Source organism: Corvus cornix, chromosome 1 (assembly GCF_000738735.6).
Source record: "Corvus cornix cornix isolate S_Up_H32 chromosome 1, ASM73873v5, whole genome shotgun sequence".
NCBI classification, from domain to species: Eukaryota; Metazoa; Chordata; class Aves; order Passeriformes; family Corvidae; genus Corvus; species Corvus cornix.
Genome location: NC_046332.1, coordinates 25,897,194 through 25,916,952, shown reverse-complemented (window position 1 = coordinate 25,916,952; position 19,759 = coordinate 25,897,194). Strand labels below are relative to the sequence as shown.

At 42.8% G+C, this 19,759-nt stretch overlaps 1 long non-coding RNA gene across 1 annotated transcript in view; it reads left to right on the top strand.

Annotated features, from left to right (window-relative positions):
- Positions 1–19,759, top strand: part of LOC120410267 — an 81,311-nt gene that overhangs the window by 36,866 nt on the left and 24,686 nt on the right. The window contains exon 3 of the long non-coding RNA XR_005602303.1: positions 19,295–19,443. This is a non-coding gene — a long non-coding RNA (uncharacterized LOC120410267). The remainder of the gene's footprint in view (positions 1–19,294; positions 19,444–19,759) is intronic.

Genomic DNA, 19,759 nt, shown 5'->3' with positions numbered 1-19,759 from the left:
GTGACTTCCAGACAGCCCTGCATGATCTGTCCCTGAAAATAACCTGGTGCCTGGGCTTCCCAGGTGAGGTTCAAGACAGTGAGACCATCAGAGGAGCAAGTTGCCATGATAGCAGTGAGAAGATTAAATCCAACAGATATGATAAAACAAGGGAGAAAGAAAAAGCTCACCACTGCCAGAGTGAAAAATATAAACAGGGATGCTTGGAAGAGAAAAATTAAGGATGCTTTGTCAACTCCACTCTAATACATTATATACATTGTACCTTCTTGAGCCAGGGCTGCCAGGTGGCTAATAAAAGTCCCATTAGTGCTCACTGTAATAGATGAGGCTTGCACTGGGTTTGGCTTAATAGAACTCCTGGAGAAATCGGAGATGTTAGTGAAAAACATAATGGAGAAAACTGCTGCCTGTGGGCAAGAGTGGGGAAGGGAACTGAAGGAAAAGTCCTGAAATTGGGCAGAGCCATAGTGTAAAACTTTATAAGCAAGGACTCAGATCCCACATGGCCTTCTATAGGTACTTCTGCTGATAGCAGTGTGAAGTCTCTGGCTGGGGTAGCACTCAGCAAACAGCACATGCTGCAAGACAGCAAGGGATGGTGGTTTGAGCTGCTGCTCTGTAGTGAAACTAGAAATTGCAGTTTCTTAATACAAGTAGAGTTCCATGAAGACACAGCTTCCTACCTGCGCTCCGCCTATACAAGTGCTTGGCTGGCACTGTGACTTGGTGCTGGCCCTTGGCAAGGCTGGGGCCTGAGAGCTGCTCTTGTATGAATTTCCTTGTTGACATTCAAACCTGAACACTTGGATTTGGCTTCCAGGCACTGGTGCTGAAGTCATAGAATCATGGAATTGTTTAGGTTGAAAGGAACTTTTAGATCATTCAGTGCAAATTTTAATGTGTAACACACTGAAAAAAGTTATGTGCAAATACCTATTCCTTATACCCAAATGAGCTTTTCTTGTTTATTCTTCAAGTGGCAGATATTTTTTTACATATTTTGAGATTCATCACTTCCATTCAGAGATCAGTGTGACTTCTAATAAGAAACTAAGTCCATGGCAAGCCAATTAGCTCCAATCTCTGTTCCCATTAGCTGCAACATCCTTTACCTGCCATTGAGCGCCTATTACCGCAGGCCTAGGCCCTAGGGTATATCACTGTGTCCCACAGCCATAGGGAAGAGGAGGAGAGAAGATCCAGCAGGCAGGAATTGTGCAGCAAAATTGATTTATTTAATTATTTTACAAACTCTTTTGTAGACTTTTTTCTTCATAGTCTAATTGGACAAAGGATCAGCCACCCCTTGGGGTGATTGGCTAGAATTCTAAAGCATCCATTGTCAAAATATTTTCTACTGTACTATAAACAAGACTTTTCAAGGTTGCAGGTGTTGGTTGTTTACATAACTCTGCTACCTCTTTTGCGAGAGGGAAAAGTCTCTCATGGACTTAGAAAATAGCAAGAAAATCCTTGCTAGCAGCATTTTTGTATCCACAAGCACCCAGCAGTAAACGGTGTGAAAATTCTTGTGACCTTGGAAATGCATCCAAAACCCAGAAGCAATATGCTCCAGACACATATCAGGAGCTGTGTGTTATCCTCAGTTGTGGTATTTAGTATAGTTTAGATTTTTTCATTAGCCTTCAGAAACTATGAAAGGTAACTGATGAAAAAGTAAGGATAAACAGTCCCTCTTAAGGCACTTTTGTCTTGATGTGTATCAATTTTGAAATAGGTCTGGCTTTACAGGCAAGACGAGTTTTTTTAAGGCCATATAGTGATGACAAGACACAAGCACTTAATAGGATTTTAGGTTGCTGCTAGGCAGAGCAGGCACAGACAGCCCATCAAAACCATTCAAGAGGTCTCTACAGAGCATGGGTATCTATAATAAACTAATTTTTAACTCTACTACTCAAACAACTGTGTGCCAATAGCAGCATTATCCTAATAAGAGAAAAGCTCTTCCTCTGCAGAGCTCCTTGGCTTGTATGTCCTCCTTCACATCCAGTTTTCTGCCCTGCCAGAACAAAGGGCCATGGAGAAAAGGGGCAGAGGTTATGTGTGCATGGGCAAAGCTTTCAGGTGTGGGGATTCCTACGTAAGAGGGGCGAAGTGAACACCCAGCACTATACCAAAGAGCAGCATACTTGTGAAGGGAAGTAAAAATTTGAAGTCAGAAGACCGATCCCACAAAGACTTTTAGGATAATAACCTGGAGGAAAGTAAAAAAGACATCTTATTCTGCTACATTTTTATTTTTGTATGAGGGTTTTATACAGAATGTTAATGTTTTCCATAAAGTGTAGTTTTTCAAATGTGGAGTTGGCATTCAGGTAGAGCACTCAAAGTGGCTGAGAGAGTGTTTCCTCCTTCTTGTTGCTGACCTTTTGATTTTTAGAAGGTTTGAAAATGCAAAATTCTCTTTTTTCATTCTGCTGGACAGAATGTCATTGCTGTCAGTGTATGCCCTTGCAACGACAGTGCACCTTTCCCTTGTATTTTCCAAAATACAAATGTTTGGGTCTTGGTTGTGAATGGCTCATGCACGCCCTGTAAGAAGGTTTGGTTGCATTATGGACAGCTGGAAGGGTCAGAGGAGCCTGCAATGAGCAGTTTTTTGCACATGGGAGTTTTCATGTGATTTAATATACTGTATTCTTCTAGAGCATTCTCTCCTTTAGTTACTGCCTCCTCCTAGGGGAACTGATGTGTCCACTCTGGACAAGGGGTCTGGGCAGTAGAGGGGGAGCTGACTGACAGGCAGCAGCCAGAGTGGGGTAATAAATAGCTCCTTTTCAGCTGGCAGCCTGTCACAAGTGGGGTCCCCCAGGGATCAGTGCTGGGCCCAGGGCTGTTTAATATCTCCGTAAGTGATCTGGATAATGGGATCAAGCATACCTTGATGAATTTTGCCAGTGACACCAAACTGAGTGGAAAAGTGGACACTTTGGAAAGGAGTACTTCCCTGCAGGAAGACCTGGATAGGCTGGAAGAGTGGGTTAACAAAAACCTTATGCAATTCAACAAAGACAAACGGGAAAATATAATCCTGGAGTGCAGCTCTGGCTGGGATCTACCAAGCTGGGGAGAAGCTCAGTGGAAAAGGACCTGAAGGTCCTGGTGGGGCTAGCTCAGTGCACCACAGCAGCACATGGCTCACTCACAGCAACCCAACAGGATGCTGGGCTGCACCAACAAGGGCATCACCAGCAGACATAAAGAAGTCAGTATCCCACTCTACTCAGTGCTCATCAGGCCACCCCTGGAGTACTGTGTTCAGTTTTGGTCCCTGCTATACAAAAAAGATGTGGACAAGTGGGAGAGGGCCCAGAGAGTGTCACAAAGATGATCAAAGCTCTGGGAAGCCTGTCCTATAAGAAAAGGCTGAGAGAACTGGCTTTTCTCAGTCTTGAGAAAAGAAGGCTTAGGGGACACCTTATCACCATGTTTATCCAGTATTTAAAGGGTGGCTATGAACAAGGTGGAGAGTCCCTTTTTTGCACCAAATCATGTGAGAAAGACAGGGGGTAATAGGTCCATGTTACTTCTGGCAAGACTCCAATTAGACACAAGAGGAAAATTTTTCACAAAATCAAATCAATTTCACATGAAATCAGTTAGCCACTGGAATAGTCTCTTGAGGGAAATACTGGATTCCCCAATACTGGACACTTTCAAGATTTCTCTGGACAGGGTGCTGGCCTGTCTTGTCTAGACTGTGTTTTTGGCGAGAAAGGTTAGACCAGATGATCCTTGTAGTCCCTTCTAACCAGGTATTTTAGAGTTCTATGATTCTGTGATTCTGACACTGGCTTAAAATGACCCCAAAGAAAGCTTGCCATTTATATGCAATGCCTCATCCAGGCATGGAATAAGAAATAGCTGCTACATGCTCAGTGTACCCCTAGATGTGTCACAAATGCTGCTCTCACAGAGAGGTGCTAACTAGGCACTGCAACTGTTACAACTTGGCAGAGTTCCTCAGCAGTTCCCCAAAATTTTGTGCCTGAAGGAACATACCCTATCTTGTTACACCAGACAAACGGTTTTCGGTGTTCTTCCAATTTGCCACTAAAAATTCCAGCAGAGGTATGGGCTCCTGTGGAGAGAGTAGGTTTTCTTTTCTTGGTCTTTATCCATGGGCTCCTTAAAAATAATTCATGGACCCCTGGGATCTCACATAGTGTGGGTTGAAAACCACAGTAAACAGATCCCCTGGTGAAATGAAGACATTTTTTCCTGGCTGCAAGTGGTACAGAAGTAGATGTGAAGTTAGTCCAGTTCCATTTGTTTGTTGTTAGACAATGTGTTCTTGTGGATAAAGCAGTGATCTGGCAATCAGGAAACTGGGTAGCAAGCAGGACCTACAGCTGTGCATCATGCTCTGCAAAGCAGAAAGTGTGGCTGATGTTTGTGGAGAGGTGAGATGAGCATTGAGCCCAATATCTTAGAGCCATAGAAGCAATTTTGGACAGAAAACTGGCTTCTGAAAAGGGCAAGTAATGAAACATTTTCTGGATGGGAGAAGTTCTGAAAAAGATCTCTCCTGACATACTGTGTTACTACAGAGAGACATTTTCCCGGGACGTTAACAGAAGTGGGTTTCCTAGAGTGATGACAGGAGGAGCAGCACTGGAGATTTTCTTTCCATATCCCAGTGTCACCAGAACAAACTTCCTTTTCAGTGTGTAGTAAACCTGTTTCTCCTGTATTACAGGAGGCAGTAGGAGTGTAGTACTTCATTGAGAAGTTCAGTATGTCTCCTGTTAAACTGCATGAGCTGGCTGCATTTCAGCCTACTTGTTAAGGATGCCATCAACCTTTTAACTTTGCCAACAGGCTTCAGAGGAGCATCACATTCACCTAATAAAATACAAGGACTAACTTTTTCATTCTCCTTCCAAACTTCTGTCTGAATGCAGCCTGCTGGTGGGACATCATTACCACATCTTACACCTCCTCAGTAAGCTACTGGGCTGATCAAGATATCTCTTAGAGTCATGAAAATTTTTGCAAGAGTTATGTGGAGAAGTGAATATCCAGGAGGAGGAGAAAGTCTGATCTTCCTACTAAACATGCCTTTAGCCCTGATGGATACAAATATAGGAACAAACTGGATATTGACTTTCTAAGATGGGATAGAGAAATAAGGACTGCTCTCTTGCTCATTGGATATGCATCAAAATGCTGAACAGGTTCCTGAAAACCTGCCACTAATGCTTCATATCTCACATTGCCAGAATGTTTTAAGTGGTTCTTGCTGCTTTCCTGAACAGCCAGATCCTGCAGCTGGGTGTTTGGAAAGCAGATAATTTGTTTTCAGTGATCAGTTTTAACTGTGGACTAAATGAGGATTTCTCTCAGAAGGAGAGACAGTGTATGAGGATTTTAAAACATTTCCATGATTGGAAATGAAAACTTTGGAACCTCTTCAGAAAGGAGTCTCTGAAGGAGAAAATACGAGGGGGAGAGAGGACTTCCTTCTATCATCTTTCAAGGAATCAGTCCTAATTTGTTGGCTGAAGAGAACACCATGCTTGAGATTTACTCCGTGTGAGGTACACAAGTAATGCATGAAGGAGCATCACTTCTTTTGTAGGTACAGAGAGTATTTCAAGCATAATATCTGCATTCTGGGTCTCCTGCACCAGAATGAATCTGGATTATTTCCTCTGCAGACAAAGACAGGACTTCCTGTGATTTACAGCAGAATCTTCATGTTTGGAGGCAATCAGGCACAGTTCCAGACAATCATCCCTGACCCATTGTACTTGTATGCAGTTTGTAGTCTACATCTGACCTCGTGTCACCTCCATATATCTGTTAAGCACTACAGATGTCACATTGAGTCCAAGGACTTGCAAGTGGAGAGTACTTGTCTAATAACCTTGTAACTCCTGGAAGGCTTCTCAGGAGCGGGATGTAGCGTTCAGGTCTGATACTGCCTTCAGTGTGTCCAGCCCCCACCTCTTTTTTATCACACATAATCCTACGGCATTAGAGAGCTGCCTCACAGCCACTGCACTGCTGTCATTTTGGTGTAGGTCCCTGCTCTTTGGTTTGGACTCCAAGTACAGTGACACTTGGCATTTACAAACTGTGTAGCCCATGCAAAGCATTGTCCCAACATGAAGCTGCTGACCCACATGCCAGCTGTACGAATTAGGTCACCCTGGCTCTGTTTTGTCTTCATAGTACAGATAAGGAAAATGTTTTATCCTTCTGGAAAGTGGGCTGGAAGTCAGTACAAGGTTTTTAGTCCCAGCAGACTTGTGTTGTTTTATTTACCAGCCCTAAGAGAGGATAATAAAAATGAAAGGGGGGGAGAAGTCATAAAGAGCAAGGTGCATGCTGTGCCCCAGCCAGAGGATGCCATGTGTATGAGCCAGGGCACTGCCTCTGAACAGAAGTCTGTGTTATCCTGACAATACTGAGATCCCAGCAAGAGACAAGTTTTACTGATCTGCAAGTAAACGCATAGGAATAGACCATTCTTGCCCCACAGCCATTACAGTACATTTGCTAAGAGGGAAGCAGGAAGAGGATTCAGCCCATGGAGAACTGAGAGGAGGTATGACTTTTCCCAAGTTGGAACAAAACCTGTGGCAGAGCCAAGACTTAAACCCCTTCCCCCTTTCAGTGCTTAACCATCCCTTCTCCAAATGTCCCTCTGTGGCTGTGCCTGCAAAGCTGTCATTCTGAGGAGCATTAGGATCTGCCTCCAAAGTGACTTCAGTGCAGTTTCTCTCTTCCTCACCCCCGCACCCTCTCTCATTAGCTTGAAAGCTCCTATTTATAAACCTGCTCAAGATTGCTTGTTCAGAAAGGAGGAGCCGAAACACTCCGCACACAGACGAAGAGACTCAGCAGAGATGCAGGCAAGAGCTACTTCTCACTCAAAGGGTAATAACCAGATGGAACAAGTCAGCAGGAAGAGTGCCTGAAATGTCACAGAAATGAGATCAAGCAACAGCTAGAGCTGTGTGTCTGCAGGCAGAAGGGGGAGAATCACAGGATCACAGAAAACAGTAAGAAAGAAGGGCTGAGTGGAAGCAAAATATTTAAGTGGGTAAGCACATTGGACTAAATGGCCTGATCATCTCCCTAGACCACCACAGTTCCATTATGCATTTTTGACACTCTCTCCCAGCCTCTCTGATAGTGATGAACAGGAGGCCTATAAAGCTGGCTTGCTGTGAAAATGTGCCAGGCTACTAACTGTGGAGTGACTTGTCATCTCTGTTGTTAAACAGCTCACTCGCCTCCCTGAATCTCACTGGGATGCTGTTTGTAAGCACAAAACTTGTTAAACTCAGGCTTGCCTGCAATTTCTGTAGCACCTGGTGATTTTGTGCTGGCAAGCTAGAGAACAGGCTGATGACAACTTGAACCCCTGTGAGGGGAGAAGTGAGTACCTAAATAGCTGTCCTACATTGTATGGCACTATTTACAACAGCCTAACTTCCCTTCTCTTTCCTCCTGACTGTATTTTATGGTAATGATCCAGACACGACCCAGCTATCTCTGCTCTTCTGGAGAAGCACAACACAATTATGAAAGATCAGACAAGATCATCTGCCACGAAGATAGGGGGAAAAAAGGCCAGTCCCTAAGTTTTATATAAAGAACAAACAAAACTGCAGTAACCCATAGGGAGTTACATTCATGGAGAGAAACAGAATCACATTGTTCAATAAATCAGAGGAGAACAAAGACCTTCAATGACAACCCAAGACCAAAGCCATTTCTGCTAAGGAGCCTGCATCCGCGTACTGAACACAACCTCACCTCTTCCCCTTCCGGCTTAACAAGTGATTTCATGGAGCTCTTTGTGCCAGCATGCAGGCAATTCCCTGAGCTGCCTCTCTTCCCTGGGCTTCTCACTAGAGGGCAAAGGATGTGCTGTACCGAGTGCTCTGCTCTGCTCTATTCCAGGCTGAATTCTTCCTGTTACTCTCAAAAATACCAGGTTAACTCTCCTTGACGTATATGCTCTTAGGTGCTTTGTTGTCTGATACATTATTATGTTACTTAAAACCTCCACATTATAATGCCCACAATCTTACCAAGGTGCAGTCTCAATGTATTAAGTGACAGTTTACAGATCCAGCAAAGGACAAGCATTCCCACAAAATTCCCACGAGGTGTCAAAGACAAGACAAAACCACTGAAGAAAACAGGTAGGCAGAGGCAATGAGAGAATCAAGGATTAGGGTAACAAAATTAATGTGATGTGCACAATTGTGGCATTTTCGGTCTTTAATGTTTTTAATGATGGTGTGCTGGACATACCAGAGTGCTGGGACACTTATGATGATACCAAAAAATTTCTGAGAAGAAAGTTACTGAATTTTTACTTGCTCTCTTTGCTGAAGAAAACCCGATACAGTTTGTGGTATCATCTGATGTATCTTATATATTTAAGAAGCTCTCTGCTGACATCAGAGAAAAAACCATCAGTGTATCTAGAGCATGTCTCAGTGTCAGACACAGACAGAGGTGGGTTTAGAAATGAGCACTGAAAACTGTCACAGGTCTAGAAAACCTGGAAAAGAAAAATTATTGAAGGAATTGCATTTACTGGGTTTAGGAAGAAGAAATTTGAGGAGGAACACGGGAAACTGTCTTCTAGCAGAGCTATAAAAATGACAGGGATTAATTGTTCTCTGCTTCTGTGGCAGGAGGGGCGTGCAACAAATAGTGGCCAGCTTTGTTTTCATAAACAAAGATTTTGGTTAAGTATCAGAAGGAGATTTATTCTGAAAATAGGAAGAGAGAAGCAGTGAAGCAGCCTTGAAGGCTGTGAAGTCCCTGTTTATGGAGTCCTTTAAGAACAAAGCTTTGTTAGTCAGTGATGGTGTTGGTATGTTTACTTTTTTGTAAGGAAGGGGCCTCTGAGGTCCTTCCAGGCCCATATTTCATGGTTTGTACCAGGTCTGCAGTTCTAGCCCAGCAAAGCTGCAAGATGTAATCTCATTATATAAATAAACAGAAATCTCCATTGTGTTCCAAACAACCAAACCTGGAAAGGGAAACAGACGGTGTGGTGAAAACAAATGCCCCAAGATTTATAGGTGTAATTTGACCCTGCAGTTCTATTGAGGAGTACCTGTGAGGAGTGTCCTAGGTCGAGTAGGCTAAAGAGGGGGAAAAGACCCTTACTCCTCATAAATTTTGTGGCAGGACAAACTGGCTTATCCTGTGTTTAAACAGGCGGCTTCAGGGCTGGCAGTGGGATACAGCTTTATCTCAGTGACTGTACTCAAAATGTGCAAATAAATAAACTTCTAGCAAAATTTTATTGAGGGAAATGTCCTGAGGTAGCTAAAATGGTTCATAATTTCAAAGCTGGAATGGGAGAGAGATTTGTGAAATTAAGATGTCTATATTCCTTGTCCAAAGTCAGAGGGGAAAGCTGAAGAGCACATGGGTAAAATGTATAAACTTTAAATTACATTATGAGTAACCTAATGTATAAGTACTACATATAAGACTGATGAGTATTTTAAAACAGCTTCCACTGGGTTTGAGTTGAAACATTAGATTTACTCAAGTGTAAATTCTCTCAGTTAATAAAGCTACATATGATTTGGCACTGTATACATGAAAATCTAATGTGTTTGCTTTGAGATAGCTTCATTAGGTTTCTTTCCTCATCCCAAATAATTAACTGATTGTTCATTTTCTGTGATCTCAATGGCTTGGTTTTGCCTTTATTTTTTGTTTTTGTTTAAAAAAGGGGTTTCCATGTCAAACATAAAGGCTCCTAAACAGTGATAGATCATGACCGATGATCCTTCCTCAAGCACTCAAGCACATGTGTAAGAAAAGAAACACAGTGAGCTTAACTCTGGAAGATGATAAGAACTGTGTTCCCAGTCCGGCAAACTGTGTTTGTCCTGGGAATAATCCGATTCAGCTGGGTTATTTGTGTGCTCCAATCTAAGCACCGGGAAGGAGAGCAGTTCAATCAGTACCTGTCGGGATAAAGAGAAGCAGTGCAGATCTGATCATAGCAATGGAGTGCGCTCCCTTATCTTCAATGCAGCTCCTCTCATGTATGCAAAAACTGGATCTGGATCTCTAAGGTCCTTTCTCCCTTTAGACTGCAGCTTTCAACATGATACTTTCACTTGGAATAACATCAGTTAGTTGAGGTAACAGATACATATCTGGTTTATGACAGAAGGAAGTTGCCCAGGTTCTGTAGAAATTATTTCTCTTTGTGTTACATAACCTAATAAATGTATATTCTCCAAGAAGGTTAAGCTTGGAGTATCTGAAAGTCCTGTCCAAAGTCCACAGTGGTGAAAAAAGCAGGCTCTATCATGCTACCTTTGGCATGGAAGGATGGACTGCTTAGCCAGGTTGGTGTGAATTGATGAGTCTCAATTCAACTCACAAACAGGAGCCTTGGCTCAGCCCTGCCACTAGCACCTCTGTCCCATGCTCCACTACACAGGGCAGAGAAGCACAAAACCTGATGGGAAACCCAGAGAACAAACTGTTTCAGAGTTCAGATCCATCCTAGGGTAGATGTTTGTCACCACTTCTCTGTCTATCAGAGCTTTGTTCACTGTGGCCCAGAACTGAATAATGCAAAAGCCTACTTGAATCATGTGGCCTCTGCTTGCTCTCAAGTTTCTTGGATGAACAGCAGTTTACTGCAATACTGCAGCATCTACATCCTATGTCTAGGACTGTTTTTCATCTCCTTCTTGCTTCAGAGTAGCAGGGCTTGGACCACTAGAAAGGATTAATGGAAATCAGAACAACATCAAGTCCAGAGCTCCTGGCTTAGAGAAATGGACATTTTCTGTTTCCTGCCTTTCCCCTGCAAGCTGTATAGCCTGGATCTGAAAGCTGTTAGCTCGTCTCACTGGGGGTCAGCTCTAGTCCAAAAAGACTCAATTTGGTGCAGAGCTATAGATGGTTATATAGGGCCATATACATATGGTTACTCAGTAGTGCTTATTGAATGTTGACAGGAAAAGGAAATGAAAAAAAAAGAGAAAACAGCTAGCACAAGGCTGCTACAAGCTGCAAAATAAGAAGGAAACCCTCTGTTTTCCATACACTTGCAATTCTCTGTTATCTACTTTCCTTGCTGTTCTCTGCTCCTTCCATAATGTCTCAGTGTGTAAAATCATAATGCATTGCATAACTTACAGTGCTGATATCAGTGTGGAATTTGATGCTGTTGGATTTATTTTTATTAGATACGGTGATTAGAATCTAAGCAGGGGTCATAGCTTTAAAACTTCTATGAATATGTACTTGTTTCCAATGGGATTTTCTTTGTACTTCTTAAATATCTGTCTGATTCAGAATACTTATCGAAACTTGGAGAATGAATGTGTATGGAGTAGCATCAGGAGGACAGGTTTGGATCTTAAAAGCCTAGTCAAATGTCTTAAGGGCAGCAAATTTGTACTGTAGGGCAAGGTGCTTTATTGCCCAGATTACTGACAACTGGAAAATACCTTCCAGAAGAAACATATGGTCTCAAAAGTATTGGTAAGGAGGTATGATGTGTCTTTTCATGGCACTGAACCAAATCTAGCCCAAAGCTTATGAAAGCTATTACTGTTGAACTTACTGGGAACTGTGGAAAAGGAGTTCAAATTCCGGTGCCTGGGCTCCCAAACACCAGGTCACTAGTGAAGGATCAGGAATCAGTGTCCACCTTTTCTTTACCTATATGTGATGAAGATGGGTCCCAGGAAGAGGAACAAGGAAACTGCACTCCCAAGTGAATCCATTTCTGTACAACAGATTCATTTGTTTATGGGGGGATGAACTGGAGTGTCCCACTGAGGGTAGTAGGCTGAGTCACGTGAGAAGGGAGCCTATCCTACAGTATGTGTTTCATTTGCTTAGTTTGGGGGGGCTGTATTAAATCCACACACCACAGGAACGACGGTCTTAAAACAGCTGATATGCTCACTAGGCTAAAATTAATGTTCTTCATGTTTCATTTTGGTGGTGCCTTTCCTTGACATATCTGGCTCTACCTGCAGTTGTAGTTATTCCAGAAAAGGAGTGCCTTTTTCTGGTTTAAGATAAGCCACTCCTGTACTAGGTTATAGGTGCTGCTCAGTGTTACCTTGCCTGGTCTCTTCAGTACTGTTTGCTCTCCTTTTTATGGCCATCTTGTCTCTTCAGGTCTTGTCTCTTCACGCTGACAGTTTTTCTGTCTTGAGCTATCTGCCTGTGTAGTCCTTGGAAAGCGTCTTATAACGAGAAAAGTAAAAAAAAAAATTGAACATTTTCCAGCAGGTGTTCATGGGCACAAGGAGCAGGTATGTCCTTGGGAAATATCAGCTCAGAGTCCACATTTCAGAACGTGCTCTGGAACATATTGCTCGTTCAGGAGAAGCCATACATAAGTGCTTCTGAGACATCTACACCTTGTTTATCAGTTCAATGTCATTGAACATTTTCTCTCATCCTTTCACCAGAAGGAAAAAAACCATGAGTGCATACAAAAGGGTCAGTGTTTTTGAAAGGTCAGTAATTCCAGATGAAATGCAAACCTAAGGCTTAAAAAAAAAAAATCTCCATTGAGCAATAAGGCACTTAGAGTTTGACTTTGTTACGCAAGAGAGAAACTTTCCAGCTGGCTGGCAGTGGCTCCAAAGGGTGTCCGTGTGGTTATTGATTAATTAAATCTATTGTTACTCACTTCTTTCATTAATCCAAGTGTTTTCTCTTCACTTGTGTCCCTGCATAACCCTGTTCTAAAGATTTTGAATCTGTCGGAGACAACTGCTTTGAATATCAGGTTGCTTATTTGAAATGCTAACTGTTCCTGTCTCAGAAATTTCTAGGTGTGGCATTTTATACCTCAGAAGAATGAGAAAGCTACTTAAAGTTGAAGGTGTCTCCTCTCTCATGTTCAGGCCTGGAACTCTGTAATGTGTAACAGAGAGGAAGGGCAAGAAAGGCTGGACCAGAGGGGTGGCTCCGCTACTTTCTGTAGCACCGCACTCAGTTCCAGTGCTGAAACAAAAACCTTAGCAGGTTGTGTGAGGAACAGATGCCTCTAGAGGTTTGACACTTGCTACTCAGGGTTCTAAATCTCTGGAGGACTAGTGTGGAGGACATTAGTAATATCAGCAAGACAGCAGCACAATTTTGCTTCTCCATCTACTCACCTTGGCCCCAGTGAAAATCTCTGAATAGCTTAATATTCACATAGCCCTCTACTCATGGTCCCAGCAACCAAAACCACTGAACAGTACTGCTGCCCCAGCAGTAGGAGGCTGTGTCTAAAAACCCAGAGAAAAGCCCAGCTCTCTCTAGGCCACGCAGTCCCCAGTGCCTCTGTTTGCTGTACTGAGGGTACTTTGTGTGCTGGTCCCTGGCCCAGTGCCACTGACTCGTGTCACACAGGAAGCTGAACCCCTGCCAGCTGGGAGCTGCTTCTGGTCACTATCTCCAGCCATCGGTGCTTGATTGGAGCCTGTTAACCAGGCTCCTGACCTGCCAGCCTCGAAGGTCCCAGGCATTTGCTTTCCCTTTCGAGCCCTTGAGATAGCAGAGTCTGTTCTACGGCAATGAAGGTGTTCAGGAAATGCCAAGTCTGAATTAACTACTGCTGGGTACCCGGAATTTTTAGCTTGACTGGAAACATTTGCCAAAAAGTCGGATGGACTCTGTTCATGCCCAAGAGCAGAGCAAACCTCCTTGTTAAAGCTTCCCCACAGAAGCAATTCTTTATCAGAGCAGTGACAAGTCACTCCTAGTTCCTTCCTGCTCTATACCAGCCCTATTTCCATTGAGATACAGGGGTCATTTGAAGGGTAAAGCTGCAGCCATCACTCAAGTTAAGAGAGCACCACCTCCACCTTTCTGAAGCAGGGAAAGAGAGGAGACACTTCCAGTTCAAGACTATTTGGCTGCTTTATAGTTTTGTTTGGTGAACATAAAAGAGACTTGGAAATTTTGGAGGCCTCTTTTAGGAAATCCTTTACAAGTTCCTTTAGGAGATGGGCTTTACCTCAACAATTCAACTAATTACAATTAGTCACTTGATCCTGGAAGAACAAGGAAATTGTATCATGCATGTTTCATACAGGATTTACTTAAGCATTCAGGGGTTTAGTACTTTGGCACCTGCAGTTAGTCCTTTTGCTTGTAATTTTGGTTGGCAATAATACTGATGCCTTTGTACCAGAGAAATGGGCTTCCTCTTCTGAAGAGCAACGATAATGTCAGCTGGCAGGCTCATTTCTTGCAAAAATCACATGCAAACAAACTATGCATAGGTTGGCCTTGCAGTCCAGTGGGATAACAAAGGAGACATTTGTGCCTGGGGATGACCATTTTCCCCCAGTTGCCGAGGGGGAGGGAGGGAGGTACCCGAAGATTTCCTTGTTGGTTAGTGTAGATCACCGTGGTTACAGCAGTGCTGCTAACAAACTGTGGTAAACCTTCATGCAACATAGTATCAGGAAGGACACCTACTTTCCCTAAAGCATTGTCAAATGGGACTTTTTAACCATTTCCTAGCCACAACAATGTGTTGGCCGTTTTGAGAGTCCCTCCAGAGGACCTAAAACCTCAGAGAGGGGCTGGCACAGCAGATGGGGAGGAGCAGCTGTGGGGAGGAGCAGACGTGTTTAGGTTGCATGCTGCTTAGCAGTATAAATGTGTTGAGCACAGAGGAAATTTGCAGTCAATTTGGTGCAAACAAAATATTTCAGCACAATTGCAGTAATTAAACAGGGATGCTGCTTTTAACTAAACATCTGTTACCTTTTCTGATTGAATTAAATAGTTATAAGCCTCTGAGGCTTATTATTACTCTCTCTTCCTTTCTATCTTAAATCTCTTTTCCTGCTGTCTGTTTTATCAATCAGTGATTATGCCTGAGGATTTTTCAGTGTCTCTCTTTGATCAGATTAGAAATGTTTGTGGTTTCTTGCTCTCTGAAGCCTCACACACAGAGGACAATTTTCCACAGCTACCTCAGCAGTGCCTTTGTGCCAGCAGCTGCCTGCCCTTCTCCGCTGAGGCACCACTGCTGCCGTAACCTCTGTGGAAGGGACGGATCCTGGGAATAACTTGATCCTGATCTGAAAAAGGCTGCCAGTAGAAGCAGAAAATGCTTTGCCATCATACAGTGATATCTAACACACAGGAACAAAGGCTCAGCCCTTCCCTGAATTGCAATGGGGCTTCACCTGCTTTTGGAGTTGTGTTAAAGCAGTGTAAGGTGCTATGACCAAAGCAGGTGTAGGCAAAACCATTTAACTCCGTACTATATCAAAGAATTTGATTGTTACCATCTCCCCCCTGAAGAGCCACCACAAACAGTGTTTTGGGTGCTGATGTCTACAACCTGCACTACCTGATCCCACAGCAGTAGCAGGGATGACTCTTCTAGCCTTCTGTCTCTTCAGATCTTTTGTTGCTTTCTCATCATCTTATCCTCATCCACCTTCCATGTTTTCCTTTCTGCACTCTTCAAATATTTCTGTATTGGTGTTTTAGGTCATCTTAGTGAAGCTGGAAGAAAAACTGGTTATGAAAGAGCAACAGTGATAATCAGCTCAGCAGCACAGCTCCTGTGTACTCAACTCCACTAGATTCCCTCGAATGCAAGTGCCTGGCCTCACCTGACCTGTGGCCGCAAGAAATCCTGCCTTTGTCTTGGCTTAAATTTGCTCCAAATAGGTCACCCTATCTAAGAAAGGCCATAAGAAAAGAATCCTAAACATTTTAATTTCTGAACTGGCAATAATCTTGGACAGGGCACCACAGAGCTTATAAATAGCTCTTTGAGTGCCCGTGATGTCACAAACCACAGGAGCCTCTGACTTGTGATTTATTACATCGGATCATGACTTGTTCATAGGCTCATAGTTTGCAGCTTATTTACAGTCAGTACACCCACTATTATTCCTAAGCTGTCCCAGTGTTATGCAGATACATAAATGCTGCCTGGAACTGAAACAGTAAACAACCAATTAAAAGTTTAACCTCTTCCTTTCTGACCTCTTCCTACATGATTAACTGAGGATATTGTTGCATAAATTACAGTTGTGTCAGATAATGAAAAATTGGTGTTCTTTCATTTGCCTGTGTATCACAGTTACACTAAAAAACATTTGTAGATTTTTTAATATTTTGCTCAAAAATAATTTCTCATTAAAACTGCATTTCTTTGAAGACATGTTCTTTCCTTTTCTTCACTGCAAGATTGTTGTTCTACAAGACTTCCTAGAATAAAACAGCAAAAGCTAATTTCTGGAATTTAATGACAGAAGAATTTTAATTCTTTTTATAGTTCTTGACACTGCACACATAAACACACAAATTGGTTTATCTAAACAGCAGCTTGAAAAACCAGAGTTGGGCAATGTAATTAGAAAGGGAAAAGCTTGCTATTCAGATTAATTAAGCTAAGTAACATTGAATTTTTATGTCACATCTTTTTGGCACAGGGGGTAATCTCATCTACTTTGACCATGTTTCGGAAGAGGTCACAGTTAAGATTTAAATACAGGGCAGTATAAACCTCAGGCATTAATGAATCCTGAATATAATGATTTTTAGGTTGGAAAAATTCTTTGTTCCACTCCCTGTCTATATCACTGAGTTACAGGGATTATTTGGTTTTCATAGCCCGATTGCAGAGAAAAGCACCCACCTAAAAATGTACAGAAAGAACTACGCCATTTCAACCAGTGCTTGTTCAACTGCTTGCATTTTAAAATAAAGAAAATCTCACCCTGAGAAAAATGTGTGATTATATTCAGGTATCTGAAACCTGTTATTTCCTCAGATCTAAGAGCAGACAAGGGAGTAACTGTATCATTCAGAAATGGCAAAATGGGAAATAATTTATGTGGCTCCTCTCAGTATCAGTGGACCTGGCTGGTACATCAGTGTATTCTCTCTATCAAAGGTTACTTTAGAGCACTCCTAAACATATTGTTGTGATTTACTCCCTGGCTTTTAAAAAAAATCCCTCAGGTGAATCTGAGGCTGTAGGAGAAGAAAAGCAATTACCAGTACAAATGTCCTGTACAGTATCTCAGTCTATGCATCATAGTTTCATAGTCTGTGATCTTAAAAGTAGTCCTCAGAACAGAAAATCCTTTTATATTCTCACCGGACCAAGTACCCTAACCTAGTTGGTCAAAGAACATCAAACACTACATGTCAATGTGATTTGCAAGAGACAAACAAAGGAAACTTTTCTGAAGCCAACCGGTTCTTCCTAAACATTCATCTGTATTAATTAAAAGATTTACAGTGTTAGCAGCCCTTACTGGAATTGAAATGGAGTGCAGATAAGATGGTTCAAGGTGCATGAGAAATCAGGTTTACTCAAGTCTTCTCTGTACAGATTTTGCATTAAATACCTAATGTTGTTTCTCAGTAGTGAGTTGTTTAGCTAAGGTGTACCAGTGGCCATGAAAGAGAAATCTAATGTACAGCCTGTCAGCACTATTTCTTCTAGCTGAGTTTAGGTAGGTGGCCTCAAAGCCGGGTTTTATTCATTGTGACCTGCTTTTAAATATGAGTGTTTTCAGACTCTTGCTGGGGTAGGCAGAGAGTGGAGATCATGGCAGAACCATGTGTTTGCTGTCTCTGAAAAGAAGAGGGACAAGGTGCCTTAAATTGAAGAAGAATGCTTATCTTTGTTCAAAGAAAAAAATATTTGTGTGTACTGCTACTACTGTCTTAAAACAGCTGATATGCTCACTAGGCTAAAATTAATGTTCTTCATGTTTCATTTTGGTGGTGCCTTTCCTTGAGGCTACTAATCTCAGGTGTTCAGTCATCAAGGCCTTCAAAAGGAAGAGGCCTTCAAAATTTAGAAATCAAATGATCAAATAAGTAAATAGGGAAAAAATCTTTTTTTTAATACCCCTGCATACGGGGGACATTGGTGAGGAGAGTTCTGTTTTCAAGGTTTTTTATGCAGTCCTAACAGCTCAAATCCCATTTCCCTTTGATCAAAATACCTACGCAATCCCTTGATACCAGGAATTGCAGCTCTAAGGAAAATATTGCAAAACTTTCCTGTATGAAAGCACACAGATTTTTTGGTATTGTCCAGTTCCTGGCACACTGCCACTGGCACCGGGCAGTGCTGGAGGCTCACCGGGTGCCTTCCACAAGTATCCACTGTGGATCTCCCTAGGTCTTACCATATCCCTGGACACGTGGCAGCAGCCACCATCAGAACCCGGACAATGGCTATATAAACCTTTGCTGGTGTCTTTCTTATGTCTTATTTTGGATTTGGAAGAGTTAATAAATATACAGATTTGTTTTTCCTCCTCCGTAATTAGATCCCAGATGAAAAATGTCATAAGCCTCAATTACATCCTTGATCTCCCGAACAATAGAAGCTGTATTAAAAAACCCAAAACAACTGTCTGCCTAGGAAGGGTGGATGCTTGTCAGTGATCCTCAGCTGAGTTTCTGGTATGAGCCTTGCCCAGGCTGGCTGGGGGTAGTGAGGGGGGCTGCCCGCCGCTGTGGGGGCACCTCCTGCTTCCCTGAGCTGGGCTGGGCTCCTGCCAGGCAGGTGTTTGTGGCTCAAGAACTGGCAGGGTGCTCTGCAGCAGTATGGAGAGGTGTTGGGAAAGGGGGACCCTGGGCAGGTGGGCGAGCAGCTTGCTCACTGCTGTAAGAAGTGGCTTCTTTCCAGTTGGGAGTGCTTTGGCAGAGGGATGGGGTGGACAGATGCTCTGCACTTGCCCAATTTATCTTATGGAGTGGTGTCTTCCCTCTCCTGTACTAAAAATACTTCCCTGAAACATGCCCTCCTGTGCACTCAGTCGTGCAGAGAGCCTGACCCTCAGCTCAGCTGGCAGAAAGCAGTCTTCTGGCATTTTCTGTGTACTTCAGGAAGGGCACAATCAGCTGCCCAGGACCATTATCAAAAAAATTGGGACATAGAATTGCACACATTAACCCAGCCTCTCCTCTCTTCCTCCTCCCTCTGACTCAACAGGTGGTGTAAGCTCCAAACAGCATCCTTATCCTACAAATGTGTTTAATTTCCTTAACAAATTGAGGTATTAGGAATTTTAAACCCCAGATGTTTCGCAGTTATGTAAACCAAGAGGCACCCAGATGCTCACGTAAGAGCAGAGGGAAAATCCCTTTGGGAACATGTGCCTGGCCCATGGCTGCAATGGGCTGCCAAGCAGTGTTATTCAAGATGTGACGTGCAACAGCCTGAGATAGCAAAAGCCCAGGGCAAGGAGAATGAGGTGAAGGTGTAAAGTGACATACTGTTCCTTTTCTTTTTCCCTAGGTGGGCCTTGGGAAAATTAGAATATACTAGAGTTGTGCCTTCCAAATCTAGAGCCAAATTCTCCTCTGCATGAACTCACAGACACCAGCCAACCAGAAAGAGGCCTGCATGACAACAAGTATCAAAAGAAAAAAGATGTAACAAAACAGGTAAATATTAACATTCAGTGGTTCCCAGTGTACTGTATTTCATTTTCCCCTCCTTGTTTCGCTCCCCTATGGAGACAAAGAATCATTGTCTGGAAAAGAAGAAATTTCCTCTTGTTTTGTTGCATTAGGGCATATAGGAAGTTTTGAAAATGCTTGCATTTTTGAAAATTCTTGTCTATTTTTAGAACTGTCACAGACACTGAGTCTGTTTCCTGGAGGTCTTTCGTGGTGACCTTGAGATGGTGACTATGAAGTCTTTGAACTCTTAGAGAAAGTAGCTGGGTCTTTATTTCCTTCCAACAGCTTCTTTTGTCCT